The sequence below is a fragment of the Carettochelys insculpta genome, chromosome 17 (genome assembly GCF_033958435.1).
Source record: "Carettochelys insculpta isolate YL-2023 chromosome 17, ASM3395843v1, whole genome shotgun sequence".
NCBI classification, from domain to species: domain Eukaryota; kingdom Metazoa; phylum Chordata; order Testudines; family Carettochelyidae; genus Carettochelys; species Carettochelys insculpta.
In genome coordinates this window covers 19985808-20013631 of record NC_134153.1, presented here as the reverse complement: position 1 = coordinate 20013631, position 27824 = coordinate 19985808, and the positions used below count along the sequence as shown (strand labels likewise).

Sequence of the window (27824 nt, the reverse complement as noted above, 5' to 3'; positions counted from 1 at the left end):
AACTGAGTTGACCTATCTACTCGACCATGCTTCTTCCTCTTGTCACCAAGTGACCTGCCTCCAGCCAAGGCAGGCACTCCCTCTTCAGCTGCTGCGTTTTGGTACAAATCCTACCAAGTACTGGTACAGGAGCAGCTTTTGATCAGAAATGGAGCCCTTCCTCCACATGGTGGAAGGGTGATATCTGGAACTGTAAGCTTTCCCTGCCTCAGCAGCAGGGTGTGGAGCATTCAAACAAGTGTTTCAGCTGCAGCAACTAACTCAATTCTCATCTGTTCCCAGGCCAATGACACTTTGCTGTACTAAGTAGAGGGACTTCCTTGGAGATGGGAGGGTCTTCCCTAGCACAGCCTGGGCAGTCCAGAGTTGGTATTGATCTACATCGCAAAAGAAGCACATATCTTTAACAAGGACTCTGGGGCCCCATTAGCCTAAGTATTCCTATGATTTCCCAAATGGGAAATCAAGCAGCCAATCCTGTAAGGTCTCCCAGCTTTCTAATGGAATTTCCCTATTGGGGGTGGGGTAATAGCTGATGAAAAATGGGGAGGGGGAAATCAATTTTATGAGAAACAGGGAAAATGTTCAAAACTTATAAAATTCAGAAGGACACCCAGCTCTAAGAAGGGGCTCCCCACCTCCATACCCATTAATCTTATTCACAGCTGAGACCATAGGGAATAAAACGTCCCATCCAAAAGCAGCCAAGGGAAGCCTGTCTGAAAATACGTGATACTCTGCACTTTTTATAGTGTGGTGGCCAAGAAGCCCAGAAAATAACAAAAAAAATCCTGGAAAGATGTTTGTTCTCATCATCTACTTGATGGGTCCTGGGACGGGACTATAGGTCCAAATACTACTACAGCTTGTGCAGCAGAACCAAGGACCTGATCTTTTCCAGGTCTAATGCATAATGCCTAAAAAGGTGGGATTCTTCACAAGTGCCTCAACCATTCAGCTGATCCTCCCCCTTGAGTGTAGTAGCTATCACATAAATGCTTGATGTCAGAATTCTCCAGAGAGCCTGTAGACATTGACCAAAAGAGCGCACACGGATCAATTCAAAATGCTACCCTATGTGCTTCTACACAAGTGATTTTTATTGACCCCATTTTCCTGGCTGAATTTAGGTTAAGAGAACCTTCCAGAAGCTGCTAAATTTGTGCAAGGACTAATCTTCATCTTCCTGTTGCTGTGAGATGGCATTTTGCTTCCCTTTGTCTAATGAATGGATACGTGCACTTATCAATACCCAGAAACTTGCGAACAAGAACTTGAACGTCCCATGGAAGGAGGCTGGAAATAAAGTTTCAGTAATTAGAAAAAGATTTTAATTTTCTCAGATCATCCTTTATTTCATTCTTTCAGCACCTCGATTGAATCTGTAGACTTGTTCTAATTGATGTATTGAAAGCTGAAGAAAACATACTCAAAAGAGTATCTATGCTACCTTCTCCATTCAAAGAAAAAAAATCTTGTTACTAATGCTATTCCAATATAGTAAAATTTTGTAAGACTGGAGATGAAAAAGCTGTAGTGGTATTAAACAATCCATCTTCTTCCTGTCAGATTTTAGGATGTGTTCCCCAAATTGCTAATAGGTATGTTGAACATTAAATGTAATATTAGCTGACATCTGCAAAAGCCTCTGACAGTATCTTATGTCTCCTGTTCTAAAACATCTTACCACCTTAGTCTGTCTTATTTCAAACATAAGACGTAGGTGTAGTGTCTTGAATATTTAATACAATCTTTGTGCAGAGGGAAGACCAGGGTTTCCTTACTAGCAGACATCAGTCCTGTGCTAAGGCTCATATGCTTTTCCATTAAATCAGTGTTCTAGCCATTTTGAGACAATCACATAATGCTCCAGCCAATCATTTCACTTTTAGATGCATCTTAAAACAGAGTCCTGTCTAAATGAATTAACATGGCTGCAATTCCCTGAGTGGAAATACTTACTGTTTTGAAACGGCTGCAAAGTACATCACTCTGGGGATACATATTATGGGCTGGTTACTCGGTATTCCTTTCATCGCTGTCTTCACACAGTCATCTGGTTTTAATGAAGGCAGAAGAGCAGCCAGCTCTCACCTCGCAAAACAATTGGCAAAAGTTTCATTAAGAAAAAAAATCATAGGTAATTCGGAGATGATGCAGTTCTGTATAACCCTGCTGAAGCCACCTCTGTATGAAGGAAAAAGTGGCAGCTTTTCCTTTTAAATCTTATTAGATCTAAGGGAGTTCATAGAGGAGTCCCGCCTGCCAAACTGTTCTAAGGAGGAGCTCAGATACAGCCATTGTTGGCGATATACAACTTCACGTGCTCCTGGCTTAAATGAATTTAAACAATGCCTGCTCCTAAAAGGATTACTTGTAATAATTGTGGCCTTCTTTAGAATATGCTAGTATAATCAAATCTGCACTGTTCTGGGAGTCTCTGGCTTCCGACAGGCAAGGAAGTGACCTGTTGTGACAGTGTAGTTGATTTTTAATGGAGTTGTGGATGCTGAATCAGATCTCTTGTAAGTGGTTCAATTAAAATTAAACTGATTTTAGATAAATGACCAACATTTAGCACAGCTCATGCTTGTGAGTAGTGACCCCTGACTCCATGGTCACTAAATGAACACCAGTCTTCCCTAACACTTAGATCAACCTGGATAATACTGTTTATTGTGATCATCTATCTTGATCTCATGCTCATGGCAGGCCACAGAACTTCATCCCTACCCACTACTGAAATGGACCCCCAGTGTGACTGGTGGTGGGGGGCTCCAAGTGGCACAGCACTGATAGTGCAAAAGGGAGACTTAGGGGGTACACCTTACGCACCCCCAGATCATGCTCCTGTAGACACCTAACTTCTGTCTGAGTTACCGAAGTCCTCAAATCATGGTTTAAAGATCCAGTTACAGAGAATCCACCATTTCCACTAGTTTAGACCTGCAAGTGACCCAGGAGATGCAGTTAAGCTGTTCTAAGCCCCAGGACAGACATCACAAAGTTGACCAATAGCTTCTCCCCTCCCCTTAGATCAGAGTATCCAATCTTTTTTCATTTAGGGCCAAACAGTAATTTTTTACGTGTTCCAGGAGCTGAACACAAAATAGCCCCGAACCTGCCTCCCCCCTTGCCAGGCTTAACGCATACACCCTGCAGCCCAATCTGTTGCCCACCCCACCCCCAGGTTTAATACCCCACTGCCCCTGCAGCCAGGCACCCTACACCTCACCCATAGTGACTTGCCAGAGCCCTGAGAGCTGAGCCATGCCCAGCCTGCCCCACCCCATGAGCTGCACTGTGCCCAGCCCCAGGAGCATGCAACTGCCTTTTAAAAATGGTGCTGCTGCCAGCTCCGGCCATGTATTGGACACCTGTGCCTTACATATTGCTTCTTGAGAGAGTGGCTTTACTACAGCCACAGAAAAGCCACTTCTATCATTGTCACAAGTGTCCTATACTACAGTGGCTTAGCTGCACCTGCACCACTCTCGTGCTTATAAGATAGATATGAATGTCTGTCTCCACATTCGTTAAGTTCTGGTCGAATTGAGGCTTTAGATAGGTGAACTGGGAGCTCACCTTTTAAATGTCAGTTGTATGTGAGCTTTGCAGGAATGCAGAGGCCTACCTCCAGCCCTTACCCCCTGCAAAACACACTTAAAAGGTATTGCCACCTTTTTAGCTTATGACTTTACTCTTGGGGCGGTTGGGGGGAGAGCCCTCTATACCTCTAACATTGCATCATCTGGAATTTTTTATTCTCATTTCCTGGGCTACTCAGGCTCAATCCCCTGAGTCAGACAATTGTGCACTCTATAAATCTGATGAGAATCTTTATACACAGTCTACTTCATTAATGAAAAAAAAAATCTTGGCATAAAAATAGTTCCTTGTGCCCAGGGGCTTTGCAATTAACTTTCCTGAGATTTTGTAAATAGGTAAATTTGAAGGTAAGCAACTCCTCCAAGAGCTCAAAGTTGTGCCATTGGTAGAATCAGGAATCCAACAAGGGCATCCTGTCTCCTGGGCCTCTGCTATAACGTGGAAGTGATCTCACGGGTAGAGAAATCCATTTCAGTGTAGGCTTCCTCCCACTCTTGAATTAGTGTATCAACATTCAGTACTTCACTCTAAGTACTTTGTGACTGAGGGAATATGAATAGTGACAGCTCCTGCAATTTGAAATCGCCAGAGTTTGCTACAATTTTCCACTGGCTTTTTGCCAATCCTCCTTCAAGAATTAGTGGTTTCTGTCTATCCCTTCGAAGAATGATGGGTCCTACTTTTATAAAGAGATGTCAGCGTTAACTTCTAATTGTGCTGTCTGCTTTGAATAACATGTCCCAATGTTCTTCACATGTGACCAAACTGCTCTAATTCACCAACATTAAAGGAGGTGTATTCTTGGCTAAATAAAGGAGTTTAATCATGATCTGAGTAGTTGAACCAGTGCTGTGCAGAGGGTTCTGCTGATTCCAGCTGGCTCTGAAGTCAGCTGGTGGTGGTCTTTCAGGGTCCCTAACAACTGAGGAACTGACCCTGGTTGCAGTGGGACCGGTGCAGTAGAACATAAATGGTTTTACCTGAGTCTACATCCAGCGAACATGCCTGTGTCCACTAGATAGGGGCACACCAGCGTCATCTTCACTCCATTTATTCGCTTGGGTTTGAGCTGGTGGCTAAGAGCTTTATGGAACCCAACCACTGCAAATTTGCTTGCACAGTAATCCTGCAAAACATGAGAAGCTTTACCTAGTGCTAGGTAAGGGGAGTGCTAGGAAACACTCCCTGGTTGTAGCTGGCGATTGCTCATTCAGCTACAGCAGCGTCTCCAACTGGCTTGTCCACACCCAGCAGGTTTGCTCATTGAACCCAGGTGTTCCTGTGAACATACACAGAAAATGGAGACCTGGGACCTGGAAAGCTTTCTAGCTTGTTCTGGCTTGGGTGAAAAGCTCATTGAGCCTGAGGGGCATGAGAAAGGGCTGTAAAGCACCACCTAAAACAAGGCAGAACGGAGTCTGTCCAAAAACTAGTCCCATGTGGGTGAAGGGTTTGACCACAGGACAAACTGAAGTGCATAAAATTGAGAAAGCACACAGTACTGAAGTAAGATATGCTGGGAGAGAGCAAGAACCTGGACTAGCATGGTGTATGTCCCAGGAAGAAGCTGGAGGGGGCACTTCTGGTTCTGATGCTAGCTAGAAAGGCTGTAAGCAAAGAATCATAGAACACTAGAACTGGAAGGGACCTTGAAAGGTCATCGAGTCCAGTAACCTGCCCTCACGGCAGGACCAAGTACCAGCTAGACTAGGAGTGGGGAACCCCAGCCTGCAGTCCGGATCCAGACTGCGACTTAGCTGGATCTAGAGCCTGAGGCGTGGGGCTCCCCTCCGTAGAATCTGGCTCAAGGTAGGTGGAGGGTGTGGAGCCCCAGGCTTTGTGGGCTGGATCAGGCAAGCTGTGGTCTTGGTCCAGACTAGGGTCTCTGCCATGGCCTGGGGAGCAGGAAGCGGCTCTGGGCTCTGGTGTTGGTCACTGCTGTCCTCCCAGGTGTGTGGGGAGGGGCAGTAGCAGCCTGGAATTTCGGCCAAGCAGAGCAGTGGAGGTTGGTGCCTGGGAGCAGGGGAAGGGGGTGCTGCAAAAGTAAGCACAGCCTGGTCACCCAGCTCCTGTGCCTTCCAGACAGCCCCTGCCTGCCTCCCATTCAGACCCCCATTTCACCTCCTTCCTGCACCCTGCCTCTGAGCTAGACCCAAACCCCCAGCCTGCTCAGACCCTCACCTTTCCATCCCCCCCCACCCAGGTCATCTAGCCCTGCCCATCTCTGCAGGGACCCCGCTAAATCCCTTCCTCCCACCTAGGCCCTGCACTTCCCAGCCTGCTCCTGCCCACTCCCTCCTTCCCAGACCCCATAGCCCTGGCCCCCATACAATCAGGGACCACATCAGTGAGGGTGGTTGTTGTTATTATTATTATTATTATTATTTTGCTTTCACTTGTTCGCTCCTGACTGATTTGTCCACCAGTCAGTGGCCTCTGACCCGAAAGAGGTTCCCCACCTCTGCTCTCTAGATCATCCCTGACAGGTGTTTCTCTAACCTGCTCTTAAATATCTCCAAAGGATGGAGAGTCCTCAATGTCATTAGGCAATTTATTTCAGCACTTAACCACCCTGACAGTTAGGAAGTTTTTCCTAATGTCCAACCTAAACCTCCCTTGCTGTAATTTAAGCCTATTGCTTCTTGTCCTGTCCTGTCATCAGGTCAAGGAGAATAATTTTTCAAAATCCTCCTTGTAACACTTTTGTAGGTACTTGCAAGCTGTTATCATGTGCCCTTTCAGTCATCCCTTATAGCTAATTTGTTTTTCACATCCTGTTGCATTAGGAGAAACAGGATTTTTACACTCCTTGATTTAAAAAACAGAAAAAGGAAAAGAAAAGCATCAAAGAAAATACCAGACTCCCTCAATTTCTGCTCAAAGCTGGAACAGCCTCAGGGCCCAAGCTTTGACTGGTTAGTCAGGTCAAAAAGAGGTAACAATGTTATGGGACAAATAATGGTACCTCCCCAACTGCCCCCTGCAATCCCAGGATTTACCTTTCAAAAGGAGCTCTGGGTACTCCCGCTGCTTCCCCAGATGTGGAATGTGTGTTCAGCAGGGGAACCCCCCCCGACTCACACAAAATTCCAGTTATGCAAGGGTGTGTGGGAACACAACCCTCATGTAAATTGAGGCACTACTTTATCTTATTGCCTCTATAGAAATCCATGGTCTGCCCACATCTTGAATATTGCATACAGGTGTGGTTGTTTCATCTCAAGAAAAGATACCTTGGTACTGGAAAAAGTTCAGAAAAGGAAAATAAAATATTAGGAATTTGGAATGGCTGCCATATGAGGAGAGATTAAAAAACATGGGACTTTTTGAGTGAGAAAAGAGGGGATATGATAGACCTCTATAGAATGATGACTGGTGTTGAAAAAATAAATAAGGAAAAGTTATTTCCTTGTTCCCAGAGCACAAGATCTAGGGGTCACCAAATGAAATTAATAGCTAGCAGGTTTAAAACAAAGAAAAGGAAGTATTTCTTCATGCAATGCACAATTAACCTGTGGAGCTCCTGGCCAGAGGATGTTGTGAAGTCCAGGGCTTTAACAGGGTTCAAAAAAGAACCAGATAAATTAATGGAGGATCGATTCATCAGACTGTTAGCGAGGATGGGCAGGAACGGTGTCCCTGGCCTGTTCATCAGAAGCTGGGAAATGACTGATGGGGTCAGATCACCTGAATTACCTGTTCTGTTCATTTCTCTGGGACACCTGGCACTGGCCGCTTTTAGGGGGATGGGATATGAAGTGAGGTGGACTTTTGGTCTGACTCAGTATGACTGCTCTTGTGTTCTGCTTAGATCTTCCTTTCAGAGAGCTTCACTTCCACCTTGATTCATAGATACTGACCTCTACGCAAGCTGTCCCAAAAAGGCCCAAGGATCCTGTAATAGTCACAATGTGGCCATGGTCCATCTCCATCATTTTGGGAAGGAAGGCCTTAACGGTCTGCATGGAAAGAAGGAAGAGAGCTTATTCATGTGTACCCTTCGCCTGCTACACTCGCACACATCAGACAGTGGGTACTCATGGCTCAACTATTACTCCAGAGAAGCAGCTTCCTTTACAGGTGATTATTCCATTATGTGGAGTAAATGATTTTTAGGCATTTGCAATTTCATTATTTGGAATGACCAATATTTCTGATTTGGCAGTTATATGGAGATTCTCCCAACATACTGGAAATGTGCTGATAAGTGTCTTTTTAATAACCTTACACGTTGCCTCTTAGCAGCATTGCTGGTTTAAAGGAGATTTTTTTACGGCTTTCAACCTGTATTCCCTCGAACTTTTTTCCTTCCATGGGCAGAACAAATTTTGTTCTCTGCACCAAGACGTGCAGATGTGAACCGCGAGTAGAAACACATGCTGTTGGCTGTGGGTGCTTGCTAATCAGCTGGGTAGCACCTGGATCCCTCCTGGGTGGCCACCTAACCACTCAGTTTACAGGGAACACTGCTTTCCAGTCAATGCATGTAGTTTAAAGTGAGGTGGTTAAGGGAGATGGATTTTAACTGTGAAGTTACAACCTGGATTGGAACGAAGGATATTAAAATGATTAGCCATTTAAACTATAGTGCTTAGCCAGAAGTGAGGTCGTCTCACTGCCTGGTCTGCCAGCTTCTCTGGGGCTGCTCCAGCCCAGTGCAATTGGCCACTGCCACAGTTCACCAGCAAAAGCGGTGAACCAGTAACCCTCATGCTTACGAGTGTGCTTAACAGGTAGCCGTCCCTACTTGGAACTTGGGGGTGTTTGGCTCTGGGGTTTTGGGTTAGCTCATTATTTTACATAGAGGCCTAGGTGTTTTGACCTCAACTCCATCTAAATTTGGGGAAGTTCAGATCCAGGGATCTGGATCTAGCCCATATCTAGTAGTTAACTGTTTACATACTAAACCCTTGAGGACCCCACAGAAACTAGTGTCATCCAGTTTGGTAACGCTGAAGTTTCTCTTGTTTAACTTTTATTTGGGCCTGTTGGAAAATGACTGGCAGCACAGGGGTTTACACTGAGGTGATTGAAAGCATGTCCCTTTAATGTTTAGATGCAAATGAAAGTTTTCCATTTTGTAAAGCAGTGAGTATCTGCACACTGGGGACGGCAATGAGTGCATCGGTGTAATTCCAGGCCTCCAGCAGCCTTTTAAACCCTCCCAGTGGGGAGAACTGCTCTGTGTAGGCTTAGACAATGCAGTGGTTCCAATGCCAGTAGCAGCCACTCCTGCGATGGCGCTTGCAGGTGGAGGTGTGCTGTCAGGAGAACAAGAACTTCCAACATAGACAGCCCAGAAACATCTTTACCTTGCACAGCTGTGCAAAAAGCATCTGTGCCAAGAGAGGGAGAACTCTGCTAGGGGTACAGCTGTCATCAGGGGGGGTGTCTTCTGTTGGCTAATGCACTGATTAATGGCTGGAATCCAGCAATGCTTTCATGGGCGGGCTGGCTGGAAGCCACTGAAGCTCTCAGAGAGGAGCTCTGTTTGCAGTCAAAAGTGAAAAACCGTGGGAGCTGAGGTGGGTTTTGACCATCTCACTCTGCTTTTGTCAACTCCAAGCAAGGTGAGAATCCATATTTAAACACTACTTCTGCCCAAGAGATTTCTATGAAAAAAATCTGAATGTTATCCAGGGAGATCAAGTAAATCCAGCTGTCTGTTTGATTCTTAGCCCTATGCACTTTCCCTTTCCTGCCAATTTCAGAAACACTGATGCCCACTAAGTTTCTTTTCAGTTGCACATGTGAGATGATTTTGCTGTGTAACAGGATTAGTTTTCTCTGTAATCCTCTTCAAATGTCCTTCCTCAGATTGTCCTTTCATCTTTTAGGGCTCTGACACTGGGATTAAGGGGATCCAGAACTCATTCTCCAAGTCCTGACCGATAAGCTACTTTCCAGAATTAGCTGCCTACAACCACGAGTCATACTGAACAATAACTGCTACCAGAATTTAATTGGGCAGTTTCATAAGACCACGTTTTTCATAATGCCTAAATGCACTCAGCAGTATGTCTCCATGTGATCCGTTTAGTTATGGAGATGGATGAAACCACATTGGCTAGGTTGTTTCAAAGATCAGGAGTAAGAAATAACTCCCTAGGCTAGTTCTGTAGAGAGAGTTAGCATATTTTCCGGAGTCTAGGTTGAACATATGCATGATATCTTCTTGCACTCTTTTCTTCTTGGTTTCAGATAACTCCCCTAACCTGTCCTCTCCACTAGGGTTTTTAAACTTGCTCTTCTTTGGCTTGTTTTTGTCTTGGCTGCTGTCATGAGAATCTCACTGATGAAAAACAAGTTGATTGGTTGGGTTGAAAAACCAGTGTAACAAATCAAATTGAGCTACAGCTTCAACCGACATGGAAGAGGTGAACAACCGTATGGCTATATACAGTGACTCAGCAGTACCAGTTTGCACTGTACATGGAGAAAAACTGGGGTGCAGAGCCCTTACATGAGAAAGAGCTGTTGAGGGACTCACCAGCAGAACAGGCTGCATGTGGGACCAAGGAGTGCTCACTTCCTGTTCCTTTGTTTGTTCCAATATATCACTCTGCTTCTCAAAGCTCACAGATGGGAAGCCCAAGACATGAATGCAGAAAGTTGCCTCAGCTTTCCCCTTTGCTTTCCTGTATTGCGCTAACCCTTCAACACCACCTCTTTTGTTGTGGATCTTAGCCTGGCACTCATATTAGGTTACATTCACCAGGGAATTCTGGGAAGCAGCTCAGAGTACTACCTTGGAAACCACTATGTCGTGCATATGTTATCACCAGGAGGGGAACACTCTATGGCTACATCTACACTAGCATTTCTGTCTTGAAGAGGCATGCAAATGAGGAAAATTGAAAATGCAAATAATGTGTAGATTTACATATCTGGTGCCTCATTTGCATATTTTGAAAGAAGAAAAGCAGTGTAGATGTGGCTCTTTTGAAAGTAATCCGCATCTTCGAAAGAACCCTTCTTCCTTTTTTAGATGGATGCTGGAATTCAAACTAAGACATGCTAGAGGGTGAGTACCAAGAGTCAATCCCTGTCATAAACTGAACAGGAAGAGCTGTGGAAGCTCAAAAGCTTCTCTTTCACCAGCATGTTGGTGCAATAAAAAACATTCTCTCTCTAATAAAGAGCATAACTAGACAACTAAAAGATGCACACTAAGGTAAGGAGACTCCTCCAGGGTCACAGAGCAGATCAGAGACAGAGTAACAAACCAGAGTACCAGGACGTTCAACCAGTGCTCTACCCACTAAGTCACACTGCCTCTCCATCATCTTGAACCTGGTTTGTTGAGCTGACACTTACCCAGAAATGTCCATGGCAGTTAGTCTTCATGGTCCTTTCCAGAAGTTCATCTGAGCACTGAAGAATTGGTTTCCCTGCTACTACTCCAGCATTATTGATCAGGAGGGTGACATCTCCCACCTCCCGCCGCGCTCTCTGCAGTGTTGTAGACGTCCTCTTGCTGGCTTACATCACAGGTGTAAGGATAAGCCTTGGCTCCCAGCTCCCTTACCAGCACAGCTGTCTTTTCATTACCAGTGGTGTCTATATCCCACAGAACAAGTGTCGCGCCTCTTTGGGCAAATTCTAAAGCAAAAAGTCGACTGAGCCCTTTTGCACTGGCTGGACCTGTTATCAAACATATTTCATTGTTGACTCTTTTCTCTGTAGGCTTCTTTATCCACCGCACAAGGGACTGGAGTGTGTAGCCCACAACTTCAGCTGTGAGTAGCAGAAAATCTACAAACACACTCATTGTTTTACTTTTTTAAAATAGGAGCAGCCTGTGGAATGCCAGTGTAGTGAAGGCCTCAGACTGGCAGTGCAGAAAGGGTATACAGGGAAATGCAGGATTAAGAGATTTTACTGGCCTGCTACTGCTAGCAATAAATGGGAGGAATCTGTCCCACAATGGAGATATTTCCAGCCAGATCCCTCAAACTGCAGTGCCCTGACTTCTCATGTTCTTCACCAGGAACAGAGAGCACATAGAAGCTTGCAGGAGGATCAGACCTTAGACATTCAGCTTAGGGATTTATTGAATTTGTAACAGTCGGGGAACACTTCTTCTGACAAAGTGGGTCATTGCCCACAAAAGCTTATGCTTCCAAATATGTTAGTTCTATAAGGTGCCACAGGATTTCTTGTTTTTGAAGATGCAGACCAACTCGGCTACCTCTCTGATACTGGCACAAATTTGAACTCTTGAGTGCCACTGTGGTTGTCTGGAAACCACTGATGTGCTAAATATCAGTGTTTCACCTGCTTTGCTGTAAAAACTTGAACTCTTGTGGCACCTTATGGACTAACAGATATTCTGGAGCATAAGCTTTCCTGGGTGAAGATCCGCTTCATCAGATGCATTATGTATCTTGTTCTCAAAGCTACAGACTAACATGGCTACCTCTCTGATGCTGTAAAAACTGCCATTAGTGCCATGGTCTGGAGGAAAGAGATGGTGCTTCCAAGGACACTTTCACTTTGCTATCAAAACAAAAAAACATCAAGTAGCACTTTAAAGACCAACAAAATAATTTATTAAGTGACCTTTCGTGGGACAGACCCACTTCTTCAGACCATAGCCACACCAGAACAGACTCAATATTTAATATTTGCCTTAAATATTGAGTCTGTTCTGGTTTGGCTCTGGTCTGAAGAAGTGGGTCTGTGCCACGAAAGCTCATCACTGAATAAATTATTTTGTTGGTCTTCAGAGTGCTACTTGACTGCTTTTTTGTTTTGATAGTCTGTAGACTAACACAGCTCCTTCTCTGTTACCATTTCACTTTGCTATCTGTGCTGTGCTCAGGCCCATCTCGGCAAAGGACCTGCTTGATGGAGCATTAGCAACCCAGCTTCCCCCTGGTGTGGCTACCCTAGAAAAGAGCCATACCAAAGACTTGCACCGTACAAACTGTGGGCCGGCGCTCTGGATTTGCACAGCCTTTCTGTGTGTCTTCGGATTGTCCAGGGGGCAAACCCTAACCTATCAGCGAACACCCACAACGCATCTGTACTCAGACGGCTCTTTTGGGACTACGTTTCCCAGGTACTGGTGGGTGGAGCATGCGCAGTAAGACACAGTCTGCTATATAAGGACGTGCCGCGGGATGATTCATCCTTTCTCGTTTTCTGCGCTGGGTGGTGATGAGTGAGGTGAGCGGGATCGGGGTGGAGGCGTGTGCAATCCATTGTAATCCGCGGCCATCGGCGCCGGTCCCTGTACCCTGTCCAGCTCCGGTGGTGCCTCGCAGCCTCTTCTGCTGCACTCGGTCGATATTGCTGAAGTGCCTCCTCCAGGAGGGCCGCGGGAGCCGGTTTTTGGGGGAGACGTTCGCTTGCGGCGGCTGCTCCACGCTGCTCTCCTGGCTCCGCACCGGGTTGGGGTGTGTGCATCCTCGTTCCGTCGCTGGCTGGAGGCTCACTGGTGCACATGATGACTAAAGCTTTTTTCCCCATCAGAGCGACAGTGTTGATTTCGCTGTTCTAAGCCAGATTGCGTCTGATGCACCAGCCTGGGACCTGCCTTTGAGCGCCCGGCGGGAGCAAAGCCGCGGGACTGTCTCTTTTTTACCTCTTTCTTCTTCAGCTTCACAGTTCAACAAGCGAGCAGCATGGGCTGCGGAGCTGCCGGGGTGGGAAATGGCCCGGCCCAGGCCAGAGCCAGCAGGAAGGATGACTGCTGTGGTTATGGGGCCCGCGGTTTGTCCATTCCGCCGTGCGAGCGTGTTGGAGGGAGCGGTAAGTGTATGAATAAATGTCCTTTGCTACAGCTTTCCTAATATAAGGTTGTCCTGTATACAAATACTGCTATGCTTTGTGAAGGGCCGGGGGTGGCTGTAGCTTCCACTTTTGGGTTTGCTAGCCATGTGGCCTAAATAGTTATTGACCCAAAGACTTTGCAGACTAAATGACTTAATATTCAGTATCATCCCCTCCGTGATGAATATTTACACACTGTATCCTAGCCAGCAGTTGTAGACAGTTCTAATTTTGTACCCATTTTGCCACTTTCTCTGTCCATCCTCCTAAGCTCTCTGTGCTATGTAGACTCACATCTTTAAAAGTGCTGTTCTTATGCCAACCTTATGTCTATCTACCCCATAACATTACTGCTGTTTCTCCTTCTCTGCTCCCTGTTTTTCAGCATGTTTTTTTCTCCTTTTTCAAGTGTGACCAAACAGCTGGCTCTCTTAAACTTGCCTGCTGCAGTTACATCTAGGATGCTTCAGCCTCTAATCTTGTTAGATATTGGATGATCGCAATTTTCCATCCAAAACTGATATTCGTTTCTGAGTCTTTTTGAAAATAAAAAGAAGTGAAGAACACTTTTTTATAGTTGTATGCCAGCCTAAAGTGCAAATAACCAGTTATCTATTTGCCTTGTTGGAACTATGCGTGCCTGCTAGGGTGGTGTTTGAATTCAGACCTGGCACTGCCTTCCTCCAGCTTATACTGGAGCTGAGATCTCTCTGGTGTGTGTGATGACTAAACTTTTTTCCCCATCAGAGCGACAGTGGTGATTATCACTGCTTCAGCCAGTTGTAAGTCTGATGCACCAGCAGGGAAGGGCCTGTCCCCTGCCCCTCCTTTCCCCTCCCCATGCACAGTAGTTAATCCTGCCTCTTGGTTTTGTGCTTTCAGGCCCAAGGCAGCAAGTTGGCGGAGCATGAGCCTGGGAGACCTGGATCAGTGAAAGGAAGGTGACTTGGAAAGAGGCCATTGCCCAAGTTTACAATCCACTTGTGAGCCACTGCTAGTGAGAGTGGTAAGTTTCTGAATATATAGCTTTGCTGGTAATCTCAAATTTGCTCCCTACAAGGGAGAAACTGGCTTTAAGCCCAGTCGTATAGCCCATCGATTTCTAAATTGTGGTAGTTCATACGGGACAACTGAGAATGGGGCCCTGCTGTAAGAGGCCCTTCATAAGCAGTAGATACTGAAGCATTTACACTCTAATAAACAAGACAAATTTAATCCCTTTCTACTCAGGCTAGAAGTATAAGCGGGTCTTTGGCCATGAAAGCTTATGTTCCAAAATATTTGTTAGTCTGTAAGGTGCCACAGGACTTCTTGCTGTTTTTAAACATACAGACTGACTCAGCTACCTCTCTAATATTTCTGGCTAGTGACTTCCATGGAGGAGTGACTGCAGCATTTGCTTTTAACAGTCTAAGTGTCATTTAAAACAAAACTTTCTGCAGAAATACTTTTGTGTCCATTGCGCCCAAATGTCTGTTGCTGACTGAATCTGCCAACACTCGACTTAAGCAGCAAATACGGGACATATGAGTGGCTGTCCCGTGGTGAGAAATATGAAGGGCTAGGACCCAGACAATCTACCATTGCTTAGGTTACTGGATGGCAGTGGTCCCAGAGTTGACTGTGGTCATTAAGTCCCACAAATAGCACACGAATGAGGAACAGTGGTGGAAGTCTAAGAACGGTCTGGAAACTTTCCCATGATATGCAGGCAATTCAGGATGGAAGGGAAAGGATTTGCTGCAGGTGTTGTGTGGCAACTTGCAGAGCTCTGAAGGTTGTCTAATGCACAAATGTTGATTCTGTATAGTATTACTTCAACCACCTTGTCTCTCCTGCATCCTGTCAGGCAGGGGCTATTACGTTAAAAATCTTAATGGTTTGTCCTGGAATGGGTAAATGACAAAATGAGTGTGGGAACAGACGTGTATTATAGCAGTAGTTGTCAATCAAGGGTATGTGTACCTATTGGGGGTACTTGCAGCTCTCTGAGGCCACAGTAACTCAAAAATTGGACTTATTTTGTATCAATCTAATTTTATTTATTCTTTTTGCACAGTTGTAAGTATGATAACTTCTTCCAATCAACCAGTTATGATTCTGTTGGTTTTAAGCAAATACATTGTAGGAAAAAAATACAGTAGTAGGAAAAAAGTCTGAAAATTGTAGGTACTGTGTATACTTCATTATTTATTTATTTATTAAGTTGAGAAGTGCTGCAATGTAGGCTTGGTGGCACTGTCCATGTCTGTAAATAAAAATGAGCAGTGACTCCCCAGGTGTAGACTAACCTTTATGGCCTTGTTACAACATTGCATAATGGGTTAGGGAACCAGACTTTGATGAAATTTAGTGCCATTTCAGGGCCATCTTAGCTGTGCAGACCACCAGGGCATCTCTGTGTATAACAATGGTAAAATTTGCAGCATTGAGGTGTATTGTGATTGGTGTGGGGTGCCTACAGTTGTGCTGCCTTTTACTTCAAGTTCTAAATGGTTTTGAACAAGTAATGACTTGGTTTATTGAGTGCGTATATTGATGGAAAAAAGAACGAAGCTTTCTGTGTTGCTGTTAGTATTGTTTGATACTTTTTAGCAATTCATTGAGATAACTAGCAGCGCTTTGTGTGGAATACAAAAGTAAACCTTTGTCATTCAAGTATGCGTACTTGCTGTTTATATCTTAGGCTGTTAAGAGCTGCTGACATTAAAAAATACTTGGTCTGTATTTTAGAAACTAATTCCTTTGTATAATTTCTCCTGCAGGGAACATTGCATTGTCCGTAGACATAGATCTGAAGAACTTTCTAAAGGTAAACAGACGATAAGAGCGGGAGAGAGGATGGTGTGTGTGTTTGTGGGGTTTTTTTAATTGATAACTTGAAAATGTCATTCTGTGAAATGTGATGACTTGAAACTTTTTTCCCCATCAGATCGGCAATGTTGACCAAAACTTGCATTTTAGCCAGGCTGTCTGATTTCACAGATGCAGAGATGTTTTTTGTGTTCATGCTGCTGTGTAAATACCTGTCAATTACTTAATATAGAGCTCCATATCCAAGGTTTGTGTGCTCAAAGTATTGCACATAAAGGCAGACTGCTTTGAAGGCAGATGACAATTGAGGGTGCTGTTTATCTGAATAATGCTTAGTTTATATAGTCACCATCTTCAAAAACCATTAGTGGATCAGTATTGAATGGGATCTGCAGTGACTGCTGTGCTAGTCTAAAACAAAATGTAGGTCACTGAAGTTACTTCACTGGCATAGCTGACTGTAAGAATGGCTTGTGTGCTACACAGTAAAGTTGTGACATTCATGAATTCAGTTATTTGTGAGTGGCCTGTCCTCCCTGGCGCTGTAGCCACCCGTGTGGTGCCCTAGCCACCTGTGCCATGCATCTGGATGTCTGCAAAATTCAACATTCCCAAGGGTTCTCAGCACTGAATCCTCACGAATGTTGTGACCCTTCTGTACTGCTGTGTTAAAGGTGATGGAGGCTTTTAGGGGGCAGGAATGGGGGTGTCTCTGGGGCTTCTTTTCTTCTTGCTGGTTTTAAAGATGTTTGTGGGTGGGTCGTCAGCAGACTTGTTAGCACTTCAGCTCCCATGTGGGCTGAAAGACTGCAGGTGGCCCAGGTTTTGGAAAGGCAGTAGATGTCTCAAGATGCAGACAGATGCCTTGTAGAGTTTTCCAAAACACCTATTGATTGATTCCCTTGTAAATAAATGGGAATTAGGTTTCCCAGTGCCCATGAACATTACAACTTCTGTTCGGACACTTTAAATCCCCTTTAGTGATTTTTGTGTTTGTATCACTGGACCTGTGGCTGGAAGGCTGACTCAAGGAAGGGGAGGAGAGGAGTCTGTTGCTTTGAAACTTCTCTTACTATTAAATAGAACTTCAGTGAGTGAAGAGCTTTTGTTGGAGACTATTGTGAGCTATAACTCTTTATTCAAGGTGTTAGTGCTTCCTTCATGGGACCCAGGAAATGGCAGACTTCGATGTCCCTTGTTTTTATGCTAAGGGTAGGTCTTGCTACCCGAAAGATCTACCTTGTCAGGGTCAATCTTCTGGGGTTTGAGCTATCAGGCATCCACAATTGTCCCCGGTACTCCTCAATGTCATGAGGCATAAGGGAGGTTGATGGGAGAGTTTTTCCCATTATCCTCCCTCAGTGAGGCGGAATTGCATGTCTACAGCTGACTTTAAGGTCTAGTGTAGACCTGGCCTCTGTTCCCAAGGTTTAAAAAAAACTTAAAAGAAGATGGAAGAAGCAAACAGTTATGTCTTGATACACTTTCTTCCCAAGTTTAAACATGTCTGATTGGATTTTTTTTTTTTTTTTTTTTTTAAGTTTGATATATAGGTGTCCTGCTATAGTAAGTAGCAGTAAATGCAATCTTGTATTAGCTCTCAAGATGCTTTAACTGATGGGGTGGTGTGAGGGGAGGGAATAGCTGCTCTGTATTTTAGCCTGTGGAGAACCAAAAGAAGGCTGCATTCTGTCTGACTTCTGTGTGTCTTCTTAGAAGTGCAGTGTGTCAGTTGCTTTAACTTGAAACAGGTGACAAGGATGGTAGCTGGCTCAAATTCTTAAGACTTAGCTGCAGACAGCTGTCTGTAAAATAAACAGAGTTCATGTGACTAAATCTTGACATCCTCTTGACAGGCCAAGGAGTTGTCGATGTCAGCAGGAAGCAGAGTTGCCCTGTGAAGCAGCAGAAAGCTCTGTTAATATTACATACATATGACAAAGTGACAGCAAAATCTCCCAAGTCAACGGTACTAGAGCCACATTGCCCTGCAATGACTTCTTTGTCAAGTGCAGAGCATAAAATACTGAAGTCCTGCCTCCTGAAGAGGTGCCAAGGAGCTTTAGTAGCTTATTCTCTCAAAGCTCATGAGCCATTTCGTTGGAAAGGATTGACTCTCTCTGGATCTTGACCTCCGCTCTAGACAACCTGTGTCAAGTGTTCGTGTGTCTATGGTGGCTGTGTTCAGCCCACCAACGTAATGTGTGAGGTTCCAATGTACTGAAAATCATTAAAAACACCAATAACTTACTGGCTTGAAGTGTGTGCTTTTGTCCTTATAAACAGGCACGTCAGATGGTTAAGCCAAGGGTTGGGGGAAGCTGGGGTCCAGATCAAGCCCCTGAGGCTCAGGGCTCCCTTCCTTGCCTGTGGTGGGGCAGGGGATGCGGAGCCCTAAGCCTTGTGGGGTAGAGTTAAGCAAGTTGGATCCAGCCCACAGACTCTGCCTGGCAGGAGCAGTAAGTGGTTCTGGGTTCAGTTGCTCTCCATCCTACAGTCGCGGAAACTGCAACACTGCCAGTAGAGGGTTTTCCTTGAAACTATGGCCAGTACCCTGGCCAATACAGCAGGGGAATGCCAGATACCTGCCTCCCATAGTCTAGCACCTGCAGTCCCTCCTGCCCAGACCTCCCCCCTACTCTGCACCCCCTTCCCAGGCACCCCAACCTCATTCACTCCTGCATCCTCCCTCCTGCCCAGGCCCCATACCTCAAACCTGCTTCCTGCCAGCTTGTGCTGAACTCATTGGTCCCAACCAGAGCCCAGAGTGCCCACAAAATACAGCCCTGGACTCCCTTAGGCTCTGGGGCTGGTATGTCAGGGAGTGAGAGGAGTGTCTTGTCTTTCAGTCAGGGACCACATCAGTGAGGATTTTTTGACATTTGTGGTTCTCCCACCCTGACCTTACCCTGTGGGTCAGTGGTCTCTGGTGTCTGAACCAAAAATGGTTCCCCACCTCCTGCGTTAAGCAGAACTTTGGTTTCACAACAGGGTTAGATTTGGGTTGTGTCAACTGGCTTTGTGGTGGAATCTTAGCCAAGTCATTGAATCTCCATGCCTTGGCACCCCATATGTTTTTTTAAAAAAAAAAAAAAAAAAGGGGGGGTTGTGCTTTCCTCTGTGGGGGAAGAGGAACCTATTGGTGTTTGAGGTGCTGAAGTGGAGATGACGAAATGGTTTGACACCAGTTTTATCATGAGATGGTAGCATCTTGAAACTTCTGTACACACAAATGTTTAGAAGGGGGAAATAACCCAATTTTGTGACAAAACTACCCTATTATTGTCAACCTTAGTTTATAAAGTACCCCTTGGGGGGAAAAAAAAAGTAAGTACCCCCAATAGCTACAATTTTTAGGCGCACACAATTCTATTATTGCAACACTTGATTAAACAACTTAATTGTAACTGGTTTGGAAGAAATTGCCTATAGGCAATAAACTTGCCATCATAAAATTACTCTTTTTGCACAAATAAAAATAGAACATAGAGTCCAATTTTTTTTTCAGAAAAAAAGACAGGAACATGAGTTAATACTCTCTGGAAGAGCTCTGCATACCTCCCAGGGCTACAAGTATCCCTGGTTGAGAACCACTGGTCTACCCCAATCATCTGAATATAAGTGGGTCTTACCCAGAAAAGCTCATTACGTAAAATTTTTTGCCTTTAAGGTGGTACAGGACTGCTTGATTTAGAGTTGGTCATTTTTCCCCCGGTGGAGTTTGCATACTCAAAGGCTACTGTGATAGCCAGACCTGCTGCAAAATTGATACTTAAAGTCATAATGTAGCTATCTCTGAGATGCCTTTTTCACTCTCCTGACTAAGGTGGGTTGCCACAACTTCCAGGTATAGACCAAGCCTTGGAGCAGATGGGGCTTAGTAAGAGTGGTATGCTACAGAGCAGCTGTTGCTATCTTTTTCTCTTCACATAGTTTCTCATTCAATGCCTGGAGTCTGAAAAAGCCATGTCATTAGGGTGGCATGCTCTTTTTTCTACTTGGATTAGCTTGTACCCTGAGATGAAGTAGAAGAGTTGGTCTGAAGGCATTCTAAGCCACTCTTCCCTCATTTCTTTTGATTTACACACAAATAAAATTAGGCCCATCTAAGGCCAATGATTACTGCTATAAATTTACAAAACAAGCATCAGATTACAGAATGCACAACTCAGGCCTACATCTCATTTCCCTTCCTTAGATATACCCAGGTGCTGTCAGAACTGAGTCTCAACTCTTCATTAGGGAACAAAGTTGATCCCCCATACTCAATTCCAGCTATGCCATTAGCATAGCTAGAATTGACATCAGGATTGATTTTGTTCCTTGGTGAAGACTGGGACTCTGGGCTTGTGCTGATGTCCCCTTACTCCATTTGACAGGTGAGCCCAGAGAGACTGATTTTTTTGTCACATCTTCATATACAGCAAAACCAAACTCCGGAAGCTTGATCGTGGTGCATTGAAGGCAGGTAAGTGCAGACATACCCACAGAGAAATGTGCTCTGAAATCTAGGGTCCTTTAGAGGAAGGTCTACAAACCCCCTTGTAAATTGTGGGGAATCCAGCTCTATGGCTTCAACTGATTGTAACCATCTTATGACGGAAGGCAACATCTTTACTGCTGGCATTTGTCAGTTCTGACTTGTTTGAACTAATTGGTGAAACGGATTCATTTAAATGCTGCAGCTTTCTACCCCATCCTGCTGTCATTTGTGTCTCAGATCCCCCTTCCCTCCACCAGCTACCTTGTAATACCAACCCATGTAATGGACACTAATACAGGCAATTGCTGAGCAGGAAAAAGTGAGTAGCAGTTAGAGCCATGAGATGGCACCTTTCCTATACCTCTGATTTATGCATTCCGATTATATTAAACCGTATTAAAAATAAAATCCATTTTCCCTCTCAGCTGCCTCCAGCCCATTCTAGTGAGCATGCAATGATTTACCAAGAGGTATAAAAATCCGAGCTCCAGTCTTGTGCATGATGAAGCTGACTCAGGTGAGGCTGCTCCACCGTTCCTTTAGGAATGTGAATGCCATTTTCCATCTGTATGGTTGGTATGCATACACACAGGATGCAGGGTGTGTGCAGCACCCTCCCAGGTTTTGCTTCCTCTGCCAGATTCCTGGCCACCAGCTCCAGGGGGTTCTGACCACTGGCTGCTACCTCCAGGGATCTCAGCTCTGCAGCTGCTTGCAGCTGAAATGGTGAGGAGCATGGATAGTGCAAGGTGGAGGGAGAGATGTATAGCTCAGCACCCCCATCCTAAAACTTGTTCCAACTATACTGTTGCTATGTGGCGCACAGTGATCCTGGTTGGGTGCAACTGGAAGCCATTGGGTCAGGGTAGCTGGCGTCAGTCCTCGCAGACACTTGACCAGGTGACTGCCAAGGTGTGGCTAGGTGTGAATAAACAGGCGGGCCATGCACATGCATGCACTCTTCAGTGCTGTCAGTAAGAGCTGAAGAGTGTGTGTTAACCAGCAGCCTCAGAGTGAGGGGATGCAATTCAAACTTCAGGCTTCCTGATGAACATTGCTACTCCTGATGTGCTAATGTAACACAGCAGATCTCTACATTAGATGTGTTTTCAGAAATAATTTTCATACTCCTCTAAGTCATTGGAAGCCCCACCCCTGCCCCCCAGGAGCAGGGTTTGCTTTCTAGGATTGTAAGACAACATGTCTGCAATGGCCTGGATCTGTGGAAACCTGGAACTAGTTATAGGCCTGCTATAAGCAAGTGAGCTGCATTTGCCAGGGGGCAAATGGCTGTGGCACTTAAGCACTGTGGCAAGCTAGTTAAGGAATTCCTCAGGCTTCTTCCACAAACAGCTGCCAGCTAGGCTGAGGGAATATTTAGGCATTAATTTCCTACAGCATTTAAAGTGTAGCTTTTAGTTCAATGCCCAATAGCAAGAGCCTAATTAAAACTATAACAGATTGCGCTTGCTGTTAATCGTTTCCAGGACGGAAGGGCTTGCATGTTTGTAGGGTATTACTGCTACTTAAAACCATAAATAACAGTTTCCATGGAGAAGGGAGGGAAATGACTAGCTGAGCTAATAGCTGCCTTGAGAGAGAGAGAGAGTGTGTGTGTGTGTGTGGCCACAAGACAATGAAGGAGGAAAACTGCCTCATAATCCAAAGCAGTTTTCCATTAATCTGAGATTTCTCTCAGTGATTTACTCCAAGCAGAATAATGTCTTGCACTAGACTAGAGCATATTGATGGAGACAGGGTGTGTGCTAAACTGCTTCTAGTATATAGACATTGTAGTGTTAATAATTTATGTATGTTTACCAGACACATCCTTTCCGGGTTCCAAGGGAACCCAACAGGAACCATTTATTTAGACAGTCTCAGAAAGACCAGCTGGGATGGCATTTTTTTCTTGGCATATTCTCTCAGTGTCTTCTCTCCAAGAATAACAGGTCAGGATTCTGCTCTGTATTACAGGGTTGGTCTGCATTTGTATGGGAATACAGCTTAAAATCTGGCACTGCCGATTTGCTCACAATGGTTTGGACATCCATGTGAATGGTAACAATTCTGGATGTTAGGGTCTGCTGTGCAGGGACTGAATATATGTGGGTGGGGAAATTGCATACAGATTGAGAACTAAATTCAGAGATTTGCAGTTAATTATGGATCTGCAGGGGGTGCTGTGTGCCTGTGTTTGCCAAGATTTTGTACGGGTCAGATGGAATTCTCTGTCAAATACTTCCATCTGTTTGAGTTTGAGAAGGTGGCTGTGTCTGCCACGTCATCGCTTTTTGTGTTCCTGTATTTGGCACTTTCTCCTTATTACTTGATTAAAGTTGTAATAAATAAATCCAGGGGTTCTAGATCAGAAAAGTTCTTCTCTATGTTCCAAGAGGGGGGAAAAAAGTGAAGCGAAACAGATTTGCCACATTGTCCCCTGAGAAGCAGCTCCTAAGTAAATCTGAAATTGTCAGGATCTTACACGGGGGGAGAGGGTCAGATGAGGTTTTTTGCCTTGTTGCTGAGAGGCACAAAGCCCAGATAGAATGCAATTTTCCTTTGCTGTATCAAAAGCTTGGTTTAGTCCGTGTGTATCTTACAAAGTTTTGTTTTAGCCAAGTTTGGTCAGTTTCTCAAGACTTGCTTCTGTTAGCGTTCCTGACCCAGAGTCAAACAGAAGCATAAGGACAAGACTTTAAAGAAGAGGTGTTAAAAAAAAGGGCTTCTAAGTGATGAGGAACTTTTCAATTCTCAGCACTTGAAAAATCTGGCTAGTTAAAGATATTTAGGTGTTGATGTGCTCAGCATTGTCAAAGGGATTTATACTCCCAAGTGCCTAAATCCCTTTTAAAAGGAGACAGAGTCTCCTAAATCATTTGTGTTGTGATGCTGAGCCCAGCAACATGTAAATACTTCTTAAAATCTAGGCCAAAACAACTATTTAAGGTACTGAGATGCCCCACCATCTCAGTTGAATTGAAATACCTTATAATCTTCTTATAGCATCCCTGTGAGGTAGGGAATGACAATCATCCCTGTCTTACAGGTGGAGAATTGAGCCACAGAGAGTCTATGGCCCAGATGCTTAAAGGCATTCAGGCCTCTAATTCCCATTGTGAGCTCAATGAGAGTGAGGCACTTAGTGGACCAAAGTGACTTGCCTGAGGTCACCCAGGAAATCTGTGGCAGAGCAGGTTGTTGAGCCTACCTGTCCCAGATTAGTGATTCAACCATTAAACCAGGATGTAGGAGCACCCCCATTTGAAAATGTTGGCCTTAACCTATTCCTTTAATAAATGGGAGAGTGGGGTTTATATCTGCTCTAAAGCCTCACCAAGTGAAATCTGAATTCTTTTTCTGGCTGGGTCTCTCAGCTTCTGGCTGGAACTAGCCAATTCCCTATATAACCATTGGCGGGTGGTTTTGGAACACCAGCTGACGGCAGAATTTGTGGAATGAAATTGAATGCGGGGGGGTTTATCCCCTTTTAAACCAAGAGCCTCAAATCAGAGGCAGCTTAAAGGAAGGTTCCGGTATATTCGTGTTGCACCCATCCCTGGGTGGAGCAGCAGGAGCAGTAGAATGCAGTTTTCCATTAATCTGAGATTCCTCTCGTTTAGTTGCTCCAATCGGCATAATCTCTTGAACTATCATATTGCTGCTGGGAGTTGAGTGGATTCTCTCTCCGCCTCGTGGTATCATTGCAGAAACAGACAATCCCATGTATATTTACATAACTTTAAAAAAAAAAAAAGTTAATCTGGAGTCTGTCACTGGGTTCCTATTTTAAACAAATGTTTACTTTTGTCAAACAGATCTTGTTCTTCGTTCCATGAGGGGATACGGGATGGGGTGGGAGGGGGAGTAGGCCAGAAATAAGAACAAATTATTTCTCTGTATGTTGCTTTTAATAGGTTTAGTATTTCCCATATGCTGTGAGTGGTTTAACACTTATATTCCCAAAGACCCTATAATCTTTCTGGCCATATGCTGATTATAATATTATTTTAGAGCCTGTCCTAGCTCTACTGTGCAGCTGCATTTACTGATGGGTTAGCATGAACTAGTTATTCACTGCTTCATCCTCTTCCCCACATCCCCATCTCTAATCTGAGTGATGAACTGAATGGCTGTTAGCTTCAGATACACCAGTTGTGTTGACAGACTAGACTATATTTGTGATTACTCTGAGAGATCTAGGTCTTTGGACTGCGCAGCACAGTGCAATTAAATGCTTTTGACTGTTGTAACGTCTTTTTTCCATTTTAGGTTGATCAACTGATTGATTAGCTGATGATGGTGACGACATGCCTCTCCCTTTCCTTGAGGCTTCCACTCAGCTGATTGTTTTACACCGAGAAACGGTAACAGGGCTGCTCTTGAGACTGTGTGTGGTGAGTTTGATTTCCTCTTTGCCAGGGCAAGTGTGTGTTTAATATTGGTTTCACATCAACCATTTATCCATGACAGTGGGCTGACGGCCACCACAGGCCCAGTGGCAGAGTGTGTGTCAGGGTGGGACGGCTCCATGCAATGGAAGGGAGAGGACCATGGGTAGTCAGCGCTCAGCGCTGCCCAGAGCATGGTGTTGGTCCCACCCTCGCTCTTCTTTCCTCATGCAGCCAGTTGCTCAAATTAACAAAAGACCAGCAAATGTTACCAACCATCACCTAAACAGTCAAGCTCTGCATCTTTATTTATTTATTAATGAAGCTGTTGTAAGTAGGGCTATAGTGACTTTAAAAAGTGTCACCAGTTCTCAGACTATACATAAAGGTGAAAAGGTCAAATTTCGGCTCTCCATCTTGGAAGGGTTGCTGATGTAGACTCAAGAAGGGAACACTGCATGGTTACACTTGATTTGCATATAGTTCACATTACAAAGGCTTTCCATTCACGCAGAAGAGCTAGAAACCTAGTAGGTCCTTTTCTTCAGGACAATGGGGACTCTGCGACGTCTGCTTTGGGCTGCGTAAATATCTTGAGCAAGCACAGTTCACGCCTCTGAGCTCAGCACCCAACACCAGTGTTTCAGATCAAACATTTCCCAAACATTCATTATGGTGACGGTTGGTGTCGAGAGCCATTTATTTACAGCTCTGATTTTCCTGGAGATCTAGAAAGGAATCTGTTTGAGCACTTCCTTTAGTCAGCAGTTTATGTTGCCATGGCAACATTTTATGCTGCTGTAAGGACTAAGGGAAAATGGCTCCAGACAAAAGCTGTCAGACAGGCCAGGAGTAATTATGGCTTCTCACTGGTGTCTAACTCACTCCCTGTTACACCATAAAAAGAGGCCAGTGGTAGGCCAGGGCTGCCATTAGCTCATTTAGTGAAAATGGTTTGCATGCTTCATTTCTTTGATGAGGCCCTGTTCTCTCTCCTCAGATCTGTGAGGCAGACTCCTTGCCAGGCTTCCCACTGATGCTTCTACAATGCGTAGTGCTACAGTAGTTTTCACACACAGCAGGTGGTGTCCACATGTGAGGTCACAGGCTTGATGTCAGATACAAGGAGGTGTTAGAGAGGGGCTAGGTCATGCTGGCTAATCAGAATGAAGAGTTGTGTGCTGTCCGGACTAATGCCCAGGTAGCTGATGGTTGTGTTTGCACTACAACATGCCTGGGGTTTTGTCCAGCTCATCTCACTGTGTGCGCTCTGTTCTGTTTTGCACTCTCTGTATAAGCGGGGTGGCCACTGAGATAGGGCAGCTCTGAGATCAGCCTGTGTGTTTATGCAGCAAACACAAATAACTCCCCTCTTGGTTCTCTACCCTAAAAGGATATTGGAGGCTGATGTTTGCTGTGGCTATCCCATAGCTCCTAATCCTGCCCAAAGTATCCAGAGTAACATGGCACTGAGGAAGAGGAGGCAGCTGGCAAGTGCCCAGATTGCAATGAAGCACAAAGGGCCAAGATATCAATTCCTTAACATCTATGCTTCAGATTGGACAGCTTCTGAAATCTGCACAGATAGGATGTGCCAGGCACAAAGGAGGGCATGAGCAGTTCCCTGTGAGGTGTGGTACTGTCTTTTCTCCACAAGTGGGCCTGTTTCTTCAGGCATTGTATACAGATATGTGATGTTACCAGCAAGTGTCCTGCAGTGTCTTTTTGAGACATCAGTGAAGCCCTCTCTACATTAGGAAGGTAGGGAGCATCCAGGGTACCGCATTCTGTTTTCCCACGTCTCCTTTCTTCTTGCAAAGCAGAAATCAGGGAACCCTGCCACAGAAGAGGTTGTGCTCTTTGTTAGTTTCTAAAGGAAACACGTCATTCTGAGACATGAAGGAAAGCCGGTTCTTTGCTGTTAGGAAGCCCACACTTGGTTCTGATTCAAGTCAAACTCCTACTGGACTGAGGGAGAGCTGAGTGTCTAAATCACACCTCTGCTTCCAAATCCCTGTAGTGATCTCCCTCGTTCCTGTCAGAAGGTGGGTTTGGCTGACTTCATCTCAGCATTCGCCTCCCTCTTCTGAAAACTTTGCTCAGTGGCTGCTGGATCTGTGTGGAGGGCCATGGTGGGCTGGGAAAGGAGTGGGCAGGTTGACAGAGGATGGATATAGGACACCTCTCACCAACTCTGAGAAATTTGTGACCGAAATATGCTTTTTGGGGGTGCCTCAAGGAAGTGTCAGAGACAAGAGCCCTGGTAGCACCATTTCAGTGAAGCTACACTACAGAGCTGACCCACCAGAGACCCTGAATGGGAGGAGGTGTGAGGCCTTCTCAGAGTGTCAGGGCCTTCTGTGGGCCCCTTTCTCTATGATCTGTGTGGATCTAGAGGGATTGTGGAGGTGGCTACGGAAAGGCCCCTCTGGTGGAAGGATTGATGAGCAGTCTCCTGGAGGAGAAACTTTGTGGTGATTTCTTTAGCGTGACCATATCTCCCTGACCCAAATATCAGACAGGGAAATATGCAGGGGAGGGACCACTCCTTCAAGCCCCAGGGAGCTGGGAAGGAGGCAGCAGCTGCCGGCGCTCTCTAGGAGCCTTGGGAAAGCGGCAGCTGCTGGTGCTCCCCAGACGCCTGGGAAAGAGGCAGCTGCCCACGCTCCACCAGCTTCAGGGCAGAGGCAGGGGGGTCAAATACGGGATGGTTAGTCCCTTTAAAGAAAAAAAAGGTTGGGATGCATTTT

The 27824-nt window shown here is 45.1% G+C and overlaps 1 long non-coding RNA gene, 3 other non-coding genes and 1 pseudogene across 4 annotated transcripts; 4 read left to right on the top strand and 1 right to left on the bottom strand.

Moving 5' to 3' along the window:
* Positions 1 to 1131: 1131 nt before the first annotated feature.
* On the bottom strand, positions 1132 to 11380 carry LOC142022102 (retinol dehydrogenase 10-like; annotated as a pseudogene).
* A 1428-nt stretch (positions 11381 to 12808) lies between these two features.
* LOC142022103 (uncharacterized) lies at positions 12809 to 18450 on the top strand. The gene is made up of 4 exons (XR_012647856.1): positions 12809 to 13365; positions 14269 to 14392; positions 16152 to 16198; positions 18057 to 18450. It is a non-coding gene; the product is annotated as an uncharacterized LOC142022103 (long non-coding RNA).
* LOC142022432 (small nucleolar SNORD12/SNORD106) lies at positions 13048 to 13139 on the top strand. Its single transcript, XR_012647960.1, has one exon. It is a non-coding gene; the product is annotated as a small nucleolar SNORD12/SNORD106 (small nucleolar RNA).
* On the top strand, positions 14096 to 14187 carry LOC142022433 (small nucleolar SNORD12/SNORD106). Its single transcript, XR_012647961.1, has one exon. It is a non-coding gene; the product is annotated as a small nucleolar SNORD12/SNORD106 (small nucleolar RNA).
* LOC142022434 (small nucleolar SNORD12/SNORD106) lies at positions 16279 to 16372 on the top strand. Its single transcript, XR_012647962.1, has one exon. It is a non-coding gene; the product is annotated as a small nucleolar SNORD12/SNORD106 (small nucleolar RNA).
* Positions 18451 to 27824: the final 9374 nt, after the last annotated feature.